Genomic DNA, 18,250 nt, shown 5'->3' on the forward strand with positions numbered 1-18,250 from the left:
TCTACTGCAAAATATTATTAAAAAATCTATTTATGAGTTTAATCCAAATTTCAAAATACTGTTTTATACAATAACTTAAATTGACTGTAAATTGTTTTTAAAATTTTTTCTTTCTCTATTCTTTAAAAAGTTCAAAAAAAAGTGGTTTACTTATGATATACACTCAAGTATAGACACTAGACATCTGACTGTAAAACAATTTTAAACAGCTATTATTAAAAAAATAATTTCAATATTGCTGTACAACAAAAGTAAACAGTAAAAACAAATCAAAAATATTAATAAACTACTATATTATATACAACATTTCTTTCAATAAAAATAATTTTAAAAGAATTACTTGAATATTTTTTTTCTTAAGTAAAATAGTTTGATGGCAGAAGTAATAATTAAAGTGGATTGAAGTTGCTTTAAAAAATATACGAATAGTACAATTATACACTTTGTTTTTACATATAAACAAAGTAATTAAGAACAATATATAAAAATATTCCACTATAACTTCATGCTCAAAAAACAACTACTATAAAACTATACCATAATTTTTTAAAATATTATTTATGTCAGTAAAATTAACAAAATATTGAGAAGATATCATTTTTATATTACACAAAAACCAATACCACTTTAACACATATAATTGGGTAACAGTTTTTTTCTTTTATAGTTCAAATAAATAAGTTAAGGTTATGTTTTGAAATTTATATTTAACTCTAACTACAGTTAAAGTAAACAAAATGAAACTATCATTTACTTTTAAAAAACTTAGCAAGAATGTTTCTTGAGTTAATTGAAAGTGTTAATTAATTTTTAGACTTTGTAATAGAAACAATTAAGACTTAAAACTATTTTAGAGGTTTTTGAAAAATGTTTAAAGAACATGGTGTTGAATTACACTAAGAGTAATCTAATACATAAGTAATAAGTTTAACTGTATGTTTAGGTAGATTATATTTTGTTTTAATTGTTAATTAAAATGAAAACATTAACTTTAAAAGCTTTCAGTTTACTTTTAGCACAACTTTATTTGGAAAGTAGTATTAATAAAATTAAAACTATACCCCATGATAAGGTTTCAACATTATACAACATTTTAAAAATTAATAAACACATTTAATGTACAGAATATGTCAATTAATATTTTAAAAAACATTTCAAATATAATGAAAATATTTTAATTAGAGAAAAAAATTACTTGTACAGACTGTGTAGCACACTTTTTAGTACAATTACTTTCAAATATTTTAGTCATAGAGTACACATATTTTAACAAAATTTTTATTATTGAATGTACATTGAAAAAAAAAAAGTGTAATTAGCATATGTTCAAAGGATATAAATAATATATATATGATTCTATTTGGTTAAACTTAAAATATTTAAAAAAATTTAGTATATATATCAAAATTTCATTTTATTTCAATTTATTGTATATCAATCTAAATTTGTAAATTTCCAATTGGAAACACCAAAACCAGCACTTTGATAAATTTTCATAGAATATTTATTTCAAATAACTTAAAGTTTATTTATTAGCTTCGATTATGCTAAAGTAAAATAATCTAACAATTAATAGAATTTTAATTTTGAAAATTAATGTTAAAGTTAGTGTACTGCTGTGACAGACCATTTCATAGCAAGCGGACATTAATTATCTTAAGTACAATATCTCTACAAGCTATATGTTTCTTTCTTTTTTTGCAGTTTTTAGATGACTGCATGTTTTTATAAAGAGATAATAACATTTTTGGTAGTTAAAATTACTTCGGCACCCTTTATGAAAAGTTGGCTCTAGTGTTTACAAAAGTTAATGAAGCTAAAAAACATAAAAAACGTTAGAAAAACTACATGAGTTTTATAGTTATAAAAAAAAAATGTTAATGTAACTATTATTTCTAAATAACTAAATTCCTTGGTAGCAGACAAACATACTCATACTTTGTTAATTTAAAAATGCCAAAAAAATAGTCTATAATGCAAAAAAAAATTAAAGCTAAAAAGTCTATACTTATTCAAAGTTCAAATTAATTCATAAAAAATGTTCTTTGGTTGTAAAAAGTACTTACATGAAAGTTTAAAATATGAATTATAAGTCATTTTTTGTAGAACATATGATTAATTGAGGTATAATCAATTTATTGGGAGCTCAAATATTCACGAACGGTCAAATACTCTTAAACAGACACCTTTGCACTAAGGGACATTTTTTTTGTACCAAGACAATTTTGCACTGAGGGTCATTTTTGCACAAAGGGTCATTTTTGCACAAGAGTAAAAAAATAATAAAATAAAATGAATGTAAAAAAAACAAAATTAAAAAATAAGAGATAATTTTGTAAAAATACAAAATAGAAAAAAACGTAACTGACCAAGGGTAAGAGTTAGGGGTAACAGTGATAGATAAGAAATAAAAAAAACCTAATAAATTTATTAATAAAAAAAAACAAGAAATAAAAATTAATAAAAAGTAAATTATAAAAAAAATAATAAACAAAATTAAAATTACCGACCAAGGGGTAAGGATTAGTGGTAATAGTTATAGTAAAAAGAATAATATAAAAAAGCTATTTGAAAATTTTTCAAAAGTGTTAAAAACGTCCCTTCGTGCATATTAGACTCTTACCCCAAATAATTATACAAAAATGTATTGACTAGTTACACTAAATTTAAAAACTTACTAAAGACTTGAAGTTTTCAGAAAGCATTTCTGTTTTTTTTTAAATAAATGCTGTTTAAAAATGAGTTTAGTCAGGGGTCAAAAAAAGAGCAATTTTAAAACCTTTAAAAACATATTTTTTACTATTTTTATTATAAAACAAAACAGGCAATAGAATATTATCTATAGATAATACAACTATTTTCTTGAAAACATAAATATACCAAACTACTTAATTCAAAATTACTAATTGCCTGACCAGTTTTCTCAGTTAGACAAATGATGGGTTCGATATTTTCAAGAAAACTTTTTGTAATTCCTGAGCAAGTTTTCTTAAAAAAATTAGTATTTATTTAAATGACTGTGGTAATCATTAAAAGTAAAATATTTTTAACCAAAATGCTTTAAAATAAGAAATAATACACACTATTAATCGGTAAATATTAATTTAAAAGTGTTATTGTAAGTTTTAAGACAAAAACTTTTCTTTGTTGTCTTAAAAAGGTAAGTTTTTAGTTGAAAAGTTAATTGCAAGCCTAAGATTTTCATTGTGCTTTGCCAACCCCTGTACTATACTTGCATTTATTTTATTACTACACTATCACATAAAAACCTTAATTCTTTTAAAATTTTCTAGTAGTTGAGTAATTAAAAATTCTTTGTGGTATCATGAATTTTGGTCTATTAAAAAAGTTGTCAGTTTTGGAAGGAATTGTAATATTTCTAAACCATTTAAAGTAAACTAGTAAAACGAATTATTTTGTGTACATAACAGTTTGTTTTGATGTTCAATAGGGCTTTTCTTACTCATATCTTTAGGATTTAAGATATTATTACTTTTATTGTAGTTTATAACTATTGCTATACTAAAAATAGTATCATATCTCACTAATTATAAGAAGACATTTAGATTTAAATGAAACAGTTTGTATACATAAAAATACAAAGCTTTTATGCTTACTGAACTATAATCAACCATAGAGTTTAACTCAGGGTTTCCTAAACTTTTTTTCAAATTGCCCCATTTAAAAAATTTAAAAAAGCTATGGCCCCCTTCAAGGAGATTACTCAAAAAACTACCATTAAAAATACCTAAGACCTTTTTTTTCTGTTCATCAACAACTCCAGAATATCTAGTGTAAATTTCAAAACTACAATTAAATTCACCTAAGACCTTTTTGTTTTGTTTTGCTGTTACTCAACAACTTCAGAAAATCTAGTGTAAGTTTCAAATTATGACCTCCTGGCCTCTCTGTGGCTCCTTAACTGTACATGCCCTCCTCCTTTGGCCCCTTTGCTGCTCATGGCCCGCTGAGTATCTTCTTATCTGAGCGCACTTGGTCCACTTTAAGAAACCCTGCTGTAACTTTACCATCTAGTCTGGGGTGAGCAAAGAAAACATTGTTGAAAGTCTACAGAGTGTAAGCATGGGCTTTGTATGCCATGTGACAAGCTCAAGTTAGCAAAGGTTTGATTTGATACCAACTTGATATTGATCATTAAACTACAAGCTTTTGATAGACTGAGACCTGGGTTTTATTATTATGGAAACTTATAAGCCAGTCACAACCAAAAAATTTACTGTAAAATTACCATAACTATTAAAATAATTATAATATTTACTTATTTAAAATTTAAGTAAGTTAAGTTTTGCAATTTAACCTTGTTAATATTTTTTGAAAGGCATTTAAAGCAGCAGTGTTGTAAGATCAAACCCACTACTTCATACATCTTTTATGGTAAAATAGAAAACATTATTTCTCTTCCATCTACAATAATAAACTTTTTACAAAACTCTAGCAAGTAAGTTACATCATGACGTGTAATTCTTCATGCCCCTTTAAAATTAACAAACTAACATACAAAAAAAATATTTTTTTTAAGGTAGAAAAACATCAGAAGGACTCACTCTCCCCTCTGCAAAGATAAACGTTTTCTAAGGGTCAAGCAAGTGAGTTTGAGCTCATCATGTGTTATTCCACCTGCCCTAATTACATGATTTGTGATATAATTACTACTTTAACCTAATCAAAACAGGTTTGTCTTATATAAAAAAAAATTACTGTGAATAATCACCTGATATATAGAAATTTAAATAGCTTTAAAGTTGTAAAAATTTGTGGAAATTTGATTTCTCATATACTAGATATTTATTTTACAAATATAACAGCTTTAGGTAGGGGTTTACCCTCATATAACATAGTTATAGTCTTTCTTTGGTCATTTTTATTTTTTTCATTTGGTAATAAACTATATTTTCTTAGAGTGAACCACTGTTTTTAAGTTTTTTTTTGTATACGTGTCGGCGTCGGGCATGTGGTTTGATCTTGCGATGTTTAACTCAGCGAGTTTTAAAAGAGGTCTATCGGTTTATAAAATTAGATTATAGTGTATAACATTTTAATAAGATAGTAAACATCTTAGGTTTAATTAAAACCATTTTTCTACTCAAAATTTTCACTAAATTTACTAAATTTAAAAAGTCTACTAGGTTATGCTAACAATATACAACTAATTTATCTATATAATAAAACACTAATTGTAGCTTGTGTTGAGTATTTTATAACGTTCATTGTTAAAAAACACAAAAAAAACAATACGATTGTATTTACTCATATATTATAGTTCATCTTAAACAAAAGAATGCTGTAAAAAGTAAATATTATTATCTTGTGATAAAGAAAAATATAGCTATTGAGCTTAAAAAATTTATAAATTTAGAAAAATATGTACTCTATCTATTTTAATTTATAACAAATAAGTTACCTCTTATTTGTTTACTAATATTAAAACATACACAAAAACTTAAAAAAACTAAAAAAATCTATAAAATTAACAAAATACCTAAAAGTAAGCAAATTATTTTTGATAATATACGTTTTATATTAAAATTAAGCAGTTTTGTTTATTTTACAAAATATGTTACCGTTTAAAATAACAGTTTATAGTAAAAAAAATCTTAACTATAATCATAAAAATTTCAAGTTTTTATGCTTCTATAAAATATAAAGTTTTATTTTTATCATAGTGAAACTCAAAAGTATAGCCTATCCGTTGTATTTTGCTATAAAATGTATTAAAACTTAAAAACATAAAGAATATATTAAATTTATTTTTTAATACATTGTTTGTAGACAGTTATAAAAACAGCATTACTAAGAATAATAAATCATACATTTAACTTTTGATTTATTTTATAAGAGCGGTTAAAAATTAAATTTGTATAATTCAATTACAATTCAAAATAATTAAGCTTCAATAAAAACTCTTAAAATTGAAACATAGGTTATAGAGTTTTTGTTGTATCTGTTAAACAATATTATCATATACAGTATTTTCCAACAAAAATTTCTAAATAAAAAAAGTTACTAATTCACTTTACTTTTATAAGTTCCGTAAATACAGTTTTTTTAAGAAATGAATGCAAATGTATTAATTTTAAAAAATCACTAAAGAACAATTTGTTATTTAGAACTATCAGTTTTTATTTTTTAATGAAATATCTGTGTTACACGATTCAGTATTTACAGTTTCGTCAAAAAATCTTAAAAGTGTTATAAAAATATTGTTTTTTTAGTTCAGTTGAACCAGCTTTTTTACTCGAGCTTTTACCAGATTTATCCTAAAAGTAATACAAAGTAAATATGTTTTTCCACTTGCTGTAGGTGCACAAGAAAAAGGTGAAATAAATTCAATTTGAGAAACGATATATGACAATTATGGCGCTCGACCCTACGTATTTTAAGCTATCGTTATTGTGACGACTGCGATAAGAAGGACGTCAATAATGCAGAACTTCATTCTTTTTACGTAGTTCCTCTCTCTTTCAAAGACTGTTTGTTGAGTATTTTGAAAGGATTGAAAGTAACGAGAGAGCAAAGTATAACTTCTATAAGCTATAAAGTTTTCGCAAGTTAAGTTATATCAAATCAATAATCTGATAAATACATGGAGATTAATTTTCTAAAAAAATATTGTTGACGCGCTAGGACCGCGGCTAAGAAAGTTACAATGACAACGCAGACGACTCAAACTCAAGCTGATTTGGAATAAAAAGAAACTTTCTTAAACGTCAACTTTTTCTTGAAATCAAGTACAAACTCGATCAGAACTCTGCAGAGCAAAATAAAAAGTGTGTTGACCGGTTTTTGAGCTGATATTGATTTTTGCTGTCTGACTCTATAAGCGGTGTGTTAGTATTGTTTTATTCTGAATTTTAACTCTTGTTGGATGAATTGTTCAAAGGGAACTCACTGTTTTTCAATTTAAATTCGTTAAAACTACTATGGCTGTGATGGCGAGCGACTGTAAACATAAAAGCAGAATAGACACAATTTCAAACATGTTCATGGAAAATATTAGTTTTAATTGCTTTCCCCAACAGCGATGCTGAAAGGTTGCAACCAACAAATTAAAAGCACATACCTCGACTAAACTCATTTTTATGAGTACAAAATGCGATTAACAAGCGTCTTGTTAAGGTTTTTACCATCTAAACTATACCAATTTGCTTCTAAGCTTTTTTTTATTTTTTTATTTATAACACGACAATGAAAGTGACTATTATTTACGTGAAAGGAATTTAAAATTGTTTTATTACTTTATTATCTGTTCTGAATACAGTAAAACTCATGAAAGGCTATTAGTAAAACAATACCTTACAAATATATTAAATTATTTAGTACGTGTAAATTAAAGCTTCTATTTTATTTCGCTAATAATGAGTTCATACTTTTTTTAATGAAATTTGTAGCAAGATTTAACAACTGTGGTATAGCTAAGTTATAAAAAAATAACTTAAAGTTTTAAACTTTGTGTAGAGTTAATTTGTTAACAAACTATTTATAGAAACAAAATATTTATTGTTAAAACTAAACTATTATAAAAAGTTTTTGATTATATTCTGATTAAAATATAGTATAAATTAATTGAAAAAAGCTTCTTTATAAAAATGTAAAAAAACTTTAATCACTATTTATTTTAAACAGTATTTTAAGCAATATAATAAATATCTAATCGTCTATTTAGTTTTTTTTCTTTATTGAACTTATTATTTAGCAAACAGACGAGCTAGTATAACTTTAAGCCTAATAAAAAAAAAGTCTTTAACAATCTGCAAAAAAACGGGTAGGCGTCAAATATGCACGAAGACACTTTTTCACGACTTCAATTTTGCATAAGAGGTCACTTTTGAACAAAGACGCTTTTGCAATAGTTGAAGCGTTTTCATTTAAATTTTTTTTTATTAATTTATTTTTATTATTTATTATTTTTTTGTTTTTTATATTAACTACTTTTTCTTCTTATTATTTTTTCAATCACTTTCACTGTTTCTCCTAACCTTAACCAATTTGTCGATGTTTTTATTATAGTTTTAATTATAATTATTCTTATTTCTTTTTGTTTTATTTATTCTAATCTCGTGCAAAAATGACCCTTTATGTAAAAGTGACTCTTCGTGCAAAAGTGTCTTCGTGCATATTTGACCCGTCCACAAAATACACATTTCAAGTAAAGGTGCAAAAGTTTAGCTTACGTGATAAATAACGATTGTTTTCGTGCTTATAAAAAGTTATGTTGATGTTTTAAATAACTTAACAGTTTTTCACAATAACTTGTACTTGTTTTCAAAAAGAACATAACACTTTCATTTTAATTTTCAATGCAAGCTTAATTAGCAACGTTTGTGCATTGGGGTAGACGTTTTATTATTTTATTTATTTTAATTAAGTATGTACTTAAAGTTATAATAAACGTGAATTCGAGTTTAAAGTAAAAAAAAATGACTGATAAAAGTTATCATAAAAAAATAATAAATAAAAAGCTGTAAATTAATTAATCAAAAAAAAAGTTACCGACCGAGGGTAAGGGTTAGGGGTAACAGTTATAGATAAAAAATAGATGAGATTAATAAAAAATTTAACTCGTGAAAATATCTCTCCTACGCAAAATAGTCTGCACGTTCAAAAGTGTCTTCGTGCAAAAGTATATTCGTGCATTTTGTCCCCTCGTGAAAATTTGACAGCTACCCAATTTAATTATATTTTACTTAAAATGTTTGCAAACTAATCATGTTTGTTTTATCTATTTTATTTACGTCTCCATTGTATATATTTATGGTAGCTTTTATACATCAATTCAACTATTAAAAAGAAAAAAAAATTGAAATAGGAAAACATGCAAGTATAATGAGCTAATAACTTCTAATTTGTGTATATTACTTTATTTACATAAGTTAAGTTTACGGTAAACTTTATGTATTATTATTTTTGACTTAGTTTTTGTTGGTTTTGTTTTTGTTAAAATAAAAAGTAATTTCCATATTAATATTTAATTTTAACCTATTTAATTTTTGTTTTAATCAAAAAAACACTTTTGTTCTTTCAATAATAAATAATTTACTAATTTTCCTAAAAAAAATCATTAAAACTTTTTTGTTTGCTTAAAAAAAAAAAACTTTAAATATTTAGTGATAATTTCTGTTTATATTTATATTTTTATGTCTTTTTTTAATTTATAACTTTTATTTATTTTTTTTTTGCAAAAAGTAAATAAATAATTGTTCATGTACTATCTATTTTTTATAAAAACTAGCATAACTTTGTCTCGTCTACAACTATGTTCTGTTTTTATAAAAAGTATAAGCGTTTCAAATAGTATACAAGAAGTAGTTGATACTAGTAAGTTTTTAAAATAAAAGCACTGTTATTAAAAGTTATAAGTATATTGTTGGTAAGTATTTAAACGAGCTGTTTAAAGTTACGTACCGAAAAAAAAATATTTTGTTATACTAATTTTTCATCAAGTTTTTATAATAAGTAAAAAATAAACATCATTAACAGGGTGTCTCTATCAGCAATGTACTTATCATTCTAACTTAAAAACATTTTTGTGTTTACTTTTGAAATTCTAAATTTAATAGTCTTGGTTTTATTTAAAACTCTTAACTTAGACGTATGCTTTAAAATGTTTTATATATACTTATAAATTTTTCGAATTCTTAGTTATAGAATAAAACTTAGTTTTAAGGTTCAAAACTTAAGTTCTTTCTTTAAATAGTTTTTACTATTAAAAAAGTGTATTCAAATATTAAGTCCAAACTAAAATCTAAAAACTTTTGTTAAGCAGACTCGCAGGTAGGTTTTGAAAAATATTTCTAAAAACTTAAAAAATTTTTATATAAAATGTAACAAGTATTTTTTGATTTAAACGAAAAGCTGTATGTTATGTAATTATTTAATATTTTGTTTTTAATAGTCTACCCACATGTTGATTTATTTTCAATAAGACAATAATAAATAAATTTAAGTGAAAATAGAAGATTTTTTAACATTTTTTTTTATACGTAAAAGCTTCCATGCTTTATTCAAATCAAAAACAACTGATATTAATATATACTTTCTTTGTTAGTCATCAATGTTTAATAGAAAACCTTTTAGAAGACTTTATATGAAATATTTATTTCTTAAACGTGAACAATATATTAGACAAAAAGACAAAGAAGTTTTTGAATACGTTTATAGGTTATAATAAAAGTGTTATAGAAAACATTTACTTATTATTGTTTTCATTATTGTTTTATTACTAAGACTATATTTACTGTTCTACAAGTAGTATAAGTTATTTAAAGATGTTTTGTTTTTAAATCAATATTTTGTTACTAAAAAAAATACTTTTAATTTTTAAACGGATAAAGTTTTTAAGCTCCACAAGTAAGTCGAAAACCTTTTTGAACAATGAATAAAAACTTGTCAGCAAACTAGCAACTTATTTTTAATTTGTGTATAAATTAAAGCATTTATAATTAAATATCAAAATCAATAATTTAAGTTTGTTGTTTACTGTTTATATGAGAAGAACTGTGGTTACGAACAAGAAAAAAAAAACTGTTATTTAAATGTTTAAGCTATGTGTCAACAAAACATTAGACATAACATTAAAAGTGTTTTGATGAATTTTACGATTATTAACTAAAAAAGTTAGTTTAAACTTGTAATAAACATAAAAAGTTGTTAGATTTAGAGAAAATGTTATTAATAAGTTGCAAGCATTTTCCGTATTTAGTTTACAAAATATCTGGGAAATAATTTAATTTGATATTCTTAGAAAAATAAGCTATTTATTACTAATTTTTACTAAATTATAGTATGTAAGTAGAGTCAATTAATGCTTACGTCAAGGCTTTATGTGGAACAAACTTAATATCATTAAAAGTAAAAGTTCTGTTTTATACACATTTAAACTTTGAAAACTCGAATTTTTTAAATATGTTTTTAGTAACAAAGTGTCAACTCAGTATTATATCAGTACATATTTCAATAAACAAAGTTAAAATAACAGATTTGTTGTTATATTGTGAAGCTTAAGCTGGGCATAACATTAAACTGTTCTAGTGTACGACACTGTAACCGAAAGGTTTTTTCGTGCACCAGGTCCTTGGGCCAATTTTTTTGAGCGTTTTTTGTCGTTGAAGAAACAATATAATATAACCTATTATTTTTAATTAAAATAATAAAACTCGTTTAAATAACTATAGTTTTTTTAATTTCAAGTTATATAAGTTTCAAAATTTTGTTTTGAATATTCCACCCACGTATTTTTTTTTACTTTTGAAAATGTAAATAATAAACAAATTAAAATATAAATAAAAGAAACTTTGTAAAAAAAGACACTTTATATATTTCTTAAGTATTCTATTTGATTTTGATAGAAAATTTTAAAGTTTTGCTTTCTTTTTTCATGCTTTGATAGAATAGATCAGAATAATAAATAAAATAGTATAAAAGAAAAAAGAATATTTAACATTAAAAATAAAGTATTAAAAAATATTTAAAAAACCCTTGGTTGCCGAAATTTGTTTTTAGTTTTGAAATCATTTTAAACAAATTTAACAAGCTAGATTACTAATTATCATTTTAATATGCAAATTTAAAATATAAGAGTGTTAACTTATAATAAAGAAATTTTTATATTTTAAAGAAAACTTTTAAAGCAAATGTTTACATACTTAAATTAATTCACTTAAACTAAACGTCAATAATTTTACAAACGATATCACAGGTATTTCCCTAATATGAAATTGCTTCTCCTTCTCGCTTCATTGACCGCTATGACGTGCAGTTTGCCGGCTGGCAGAGTTCCCACCGTTGAAGAGTTCAGAAAATTTCTGCAGCAGCACGAAAAAAAAGCGGGAAACGTCGACAAGCGGGCTTCCCTGCTGCACGGGGAGCCGAACAAAATGGCGTTTAAAAACCGAATGAGGGCCGGAAGCGCGAAACCTCGACTCAAAAAAGTGCACACATTCGATCTTCGAAATGACCAGAAGCTAATCATTGATCGAAAAAACAGTTATCTGAAGCCGATACCTGATCTTTTTCCTCATCACGGATCGGCTCCCAAGATCGACAATTCCTACTTGCACATGATGCCGTGGAAGGACGATGGAAAGACGAAGAAAAAGTTCGGATCATTCCGAGTTCGAACCAAACCAGCTGACGGAATGAAAGATCATAAAAGCCGAGATTATCAGCACATCGGGTCCTCACTTTCAACTTACGAAGATCCTCGGGACAGAATGCTGGTGGCACTGAAACATGTCTACGGCAACGACATTCCCGAGTATTACAGGAGAAAATACAACATACAGGCGGACGGTAGAAAGGAGAATAATGTTTTGGTCGAAGTACCAAGCGGTTATAAAATTCCAAGTAATTGGCGAAAAGACGCAGTGGCTGATAACATGCCAGCTAAAAAGTTTCCTAATGATAAAGTTTTAAAGGAGAAAAAACGCGGTAAACGTAGAAATGATAAAAACAAAAACCAGTTAGGAAAGTCAAACAAGAAGCAAAAGAAAAGATCAAATAGAAAGCAAAACAATAAAACAGACAAAAATCGTAAGAAGAAGAAATACAAAAAGTCGAATAAAACTTAAAATATGAAAGTGAAAACAAAAGACATAAAGATTTCGAACATAGAATCTAAATTTGAAAAAATGCCGATAAAAGACGCTAGAAATGCTGCTGCCGTTAAAGATTTTTATGCTGCCAAAGAGGCAATGAAGGATTCTGCTGCTGCCAGAAACGCAATGAAGGATTCTGTTGTTGCTAGAAATGCAATGAAGGATTCTGCTGCTGCCAGAAATGCAATGAAGGATTCTGCTGTTGCCAGAAATGCAATGAAGGATTCTGCTGTTGCCAGAGACGCAATAAAGGATTCTGTTGTTGCCAGAAATGCAATGAAGGATTCTGCTGCTGCCAGAAATGCAATGAAGGATTCTGCTGTTGCCAGAAACGCACTGAAGGATTCTGCTGCTGCCAGAAACGCAATGAAGGATTCTGCTGTTGCCAGAAATGCAATGAAGGATTCTGCTGTTGCCAGAAACGCACTGAAGGATTCTGCTGCTGCCAGAAACGCAATGAAGGATTCTGCTGTCGCCAGAAACGCAATGAAGGATTCTGCTGCTGCCAGAAATGCAATGAAGGATTCTGCTGTTGCCAGAAATGCAATGAAGGATTCTGCTGTTGCCAGAAATGCAATGAAGGATTCTGCTGTTGCCAGAAACGCAATGAAGGATTCTGCTGCTGCCAGAAATGCAATGAAGGATTCTGCTGTTGCCAGAAACGCAATGAAGGATTCTGCTGTTGCCAGAAACGCAATGAAGGATTCTGCTGTTGCCAGAAACGCAATGAAGGATTCTGTTGTTGCCAGAAACGCAATGAAGGATTCTGCTGTTGCCAGAAACGCGATGAAGGATTCTGCTGCTGCCAGAAATGCAATGAAGGATTCTGTTGTTGCCAGAAACGCAATGAAGGATTCTGCTGTTGCCAGAAACGCGATGAAGGATTCTGCTGCTGCCAGAAATGCAATGAAGGATTCTGCTGTTGCCAGAAATGCAATGAAGGATTCTGCTGTTGCCAGAAATGCAATGAAGGATTCTGCTGTTGCCAGAAACGCAATGAAGGATTCTGCTGCTGCCAGAAACGCAATGAAGGACTCTGCTGCTGCTAGAGACGCAATGAAGGATTCTGCTGTTGCCAGAGACGCAATGAAGGATTCTGCTGTTGCCAGAAATGCAATGAAGGATTCTGCTGCTGCCAGAAATGCAATGAAGGATTCTGCTGTTGCCAGAAACGCAATGAAGGATTCTGCTGTTGCCAGAAACGCACTGAAGGATTCTGCTGCTGCCAGAAATGCAATGAAGGATTCTGCTGCTGCCAGAAATGCAATGAAGGATTCTGCTGTTGCCAGAAATGCAATGAAGGATTCTGCTGTTGCCAGAAATGCAATGAAGGATTCTGCTGCTTCCAGAAACGCAATGAAGGATTCTGCTGTTGCCAGAAACGCAATGAAGGATTCTGCTGTTGCCAGAAACGCAATGAAGGATTCTGTTGTTGCCAGAAACGCAATGAAGGATTCTGCTGTTGCCAGAAACGCAATGAAGGATTCTGTTGTTGCCAGAAACGCAATGAAGGATTCTGCTGTTGCCAGAAACGCGATGAAGGATTCTGCTGCTGCTAGAGACGCAATGAAGGATTCTGCTGTTGCCAGAAATGCAATGAAGGATTCTGCTGTTGCCAGAAACGCAATGAAGGATTCTGTTGTTGCCAGAAATGCAATGAAGGATTCTGCTGTTGCCAGAAACGCAATGAAGGATTCTGTTGTTGCCAGAAACGCAATGAAGGATTCTGCTGTTGCCAGAAACGCAATGAAGGATTCTGTTGTTGCCAGAAACGCAATGAAGGATTCTGCTGTTGCCAGAAACGCAATGAAGGATTCTGTTGTTGCCAGAAACGCAATGAAGGATTCTGCTGTTGCCAGAAACGCGATGAAGGATTCTGCTGCTGCTAGAGACGCAATGAAGGATTCTGCTGTTGCCAGAGACGCAATGAAGGATTCTGCTGTTGCCAGAAATGCAATGAAGGATTCTGCTGCTGCCAGAAATGCAATGAAGGATTCTGCTGTTGCCAGAAACGCAATGAAGGATTCTGCTGTTGCCAGAAACGCACTGAAGGATTCTGCTGCTGCCAGAAATGCAATGAAGGATTCTGCTGCTGCTAGAGACGCAATGAAGGATTCTGCTGTTGCCAGAGACGCAATGAAGGATTCTGCTGTTGCCAGAAATGCAATGAAGGATTCTGCTGCTGCCAGAAATGCAATGAAGGATTCTGCTGTTGCCAGAAACGCAATGAAGGATTCTGCTGTTGCCAGAAACGCACTGAAGGATTCTGCTGCTGCCAGAAATGCAATGAAGGATTCTGCTGCTGCCAGAAATGCAATGAAGGATTCTGCTGTTGCCAGAAATGCAATGAAGGATTCTGCTGTTGCCAGAAATGCAATGAAGGATTCTGCTGCTTCCAGAAACGCAATGAAGGATTCTGCTGTTGCCAGAAACGCAATGAAGGATTCTGTTGTTGCCAGAAACGCACTGAAGGATTCTGCTGTTGCCAGAAATGCAATGAAGGATTCTGCTGCTGCTAGAGACGCAATGAAGGATTCTGCTGTTGCCAGAGACGCAATGAAGGATTCTGCTGTTGCCAGAAATGCAATGAAGGATTCTGCTGCTGCCAGAAATGCAATGAAGGATTCTGCTGTTGCCAGAAACGCAATGAAGGATTCTGCTGTTGCCAGAAACGCACTGAAGGATTCTGCTGCTGCCAGAAATGCAATGAAGGACTCTGCTGCTGCTAGAGACGCAATGAAGGATTCTGCTGTTGCCAGAGACGCAATGAAGGATTCTGCTGTTGCCAGAAATGCAATGAAGGATTCTGCTGCTGCCAGAAATGCAATGAAGGATTCTGCTGTTGCCAGAAACGCAATGAAGGATTCTGCTGTTGCCAGAAACGCACTGAAGGATTCTGCTGCTGCCAGAAATGCAATGAAGGATTCTGCTGCTGCCAGAAATGCAATGAAGGATTCTGCTGTTGCCAGAAATGCAATGAAGGATTCTGCTGTTGCCAGAAATGCAATGAAGGATTCTGCTGCTTCCAGAAACGCAATGAAGGATTCTGCTGTTGCCAGAAACGCAATGAAGGATTCTGCTGTTGCCAGAAACGCAATGAAGGATTCTGTTGTTGCCAGAAACGCAATGAAGGATTCTGCTGTTGCCAGAAACGCAATGAAGGATTCTGTTGTTGCCAGAAACGCAATGAAGGATTCTGCTGTTGCCAGAAACGCGATGAAGGATTCTGCTGCTGCTAGAGACGCAATGAAGGATTCTGCTGTTGCCAGAAATGCAATGAAGGATTCTGCTGTTGCCAGAAACGCAATGAAGGATTCTGCTGTTGCCAGAAATGCAATGAAGGATTCTGCTGTTGCCAGAAACGCAATGAAGGATTCTGTTGTTGCCAGAAACGCAATGAAGGATTCTGCTGTCGCCAGAAACGCAATGAAGGATTCTGCTGCTGCTGCCAGAAATGCAATGAAGGATTCTGCTGTTGCCAGAAACGCGATGAAGGATTCTGCTGCTGCTAGAGACGCAATGAAGGATTCTGCTGTTGCCAGAAATGCAATGAAGGATTCTGCTGTTGCCAGAAATGCAATGAAGGATTCTGCTTCTGCCAGAAACGCAATGAAGGATTCTGCTGCTGCCAGAAATGCAATGAAGGATAGAAAATAATAAACATATATGTTCAACTAAATAAAAATTAAGATTATTGTGTGAAATAAATTGTTAATAACCGACAAAGTGGTGAATTGAGTTACGTTACAAAACTTAAATTTATTACTAGCTTAAAAACAAAATTTTACTAAATTTAACGCATTGTGTTTAACTAAAATAATTAAATTTAATACTTTTTGTGTGAAGTTTTTTCACGTGAAATACAACCAAATGTCCGACGTAAAATTATATCTTAAACGCAGTATCAGTTTAGCAAGAATTACTTTTGCACAGAATGTCTTACCTTTGGTACTCATGCTTACAGTATACATTAATTTTCAGTTTATGTGCAATCCTTAAAATTTAATACATGGGTCACCAGGTATTTGGTGGTTGCAAAAATTTTCAGAAAATATAATTTTTGTAGGACGCAGTTACACTTCTTAATTTTCATAACAGGTCCAAAATCTTTAATGTAAGTTTTGGATACCCTGTAAGTTATACTTAAGACTTTCATTTAAAATTTTTTTTAGAACCTCAGAATATGTAGTGTGATTTTTAAAAATTATTTGCCAAATTTGTATTTTCACGGCCCGCAGTTTACCGACCCCTGGTTTGATATATAATCAAAGTATTTCTACTTCATGAATTAAACATTTAAAAATTAAAAGTGTTTTTACCTTAAAATAAAAACTTTTCTTTATCTTGTTTTTAACTGCATTCCCCTGACTCTTATAACTTACTACTTTTTACTGTTGGCGTCTTGTTCGCAACATACTATTTATAATCAATTGGTTTTAGACTATAATTACTTATTCTAATTTTCGATGGATTGGTTGGATATTAGTTTAAAATTTTTTTCTGTGAAAACAACTGCTAAAATAAAAAGAATGCAAAAAATAAACTCGTGAGGTACGCTTCTCTAAGGTTGATTTATTGTAAATTGGTGAAACTTTGATTTTCTGAAGGTAGCTTTAAAGGTATTGGGTAAACACAAGGGCTACTTTGTTAAGTATTGTTTTGTAAATAATTTAGTTTTTTGATAGTTATATAAGTATCATTTCTGGTACTGCAAAACATCAAAAGTATTTTGTTTAAAAACCTGCATAAAACTTTAAAGAAAAATAAGGTAAGGTTGAAAATGTTTTTGTTTTACCAACACTATATACAACATCAGCCAAAACATTTCATATTGAAAATCCATTAAATTATTTAAGTCAACTTAGTATTAGAACAGAAAGTTATTGTAAAAAACAAGAAAAAAAACTTTTATTTGATATACTTAGCGTACTGTTTATTTATTTAACACTAAATTTGGAAACAAAGATTCGTAAGGTATATATATTATTTATCATTAACTAATTTGATATTAAGTCGTTTTTCAAAAAAAAAATAATTCGACTTAAAAAAATGTTTACAAAATATCCGTTGCTTTACTTACATTTTGAAAGTAGACTTTAAAAAAACATATAAGTTATAAGTACTTATTACTCTGTATGCCTATTAAATTTGACTACTTTTACTATATGCCTAACTGACTTAGTATTTAAGTAGTTTTAAAAAAGCAACTATGAAATTGACTAGATAAAGTCATGATGCACTTTCAAACCACAATAATTTATAAAACCTTAAAATTAAGCTTCAAAGTTTACTGGTTGTTTGACAACAGTTAAGATTCACAAGAAATGGATCATACTAATTTTGAAAGTAGGATAAAGCCATTGACAACTGGTGAGGCAGTATTATGGCGTAAAAAAAGTTTTTTATCTATATTTAACAACACTTAATTTAAATAAGTTGAGATTGAATTTGCAAAACAAATAAGTTAATAGAGAAACACCAAAATATATCAGATAAGTGTATCTATTTATTTTACGTTGCCTTGCGAACTTATTCGTAACTAATCTAGAAATTTGTTTAATTAAAAAATAAAAACTAAGTTAACTTAATTTAAAAGTTCTACATCTATGTTTTTTTTCAAGTTTGATAATCATAAA

The sequence above is a fragment of the Thalia democratica genome, chromosome 7, assembly GCF_965202585.1.
Source record: "Thalia democratica chromosome 7, ktThaDemo2.hap1.1, whole genome shotgun sequence".
NCBI lineage: Eukaryota > Metazoa > Chordata > Thaliacea > Salpida > Salpidae > Thalia > Thalia democratica.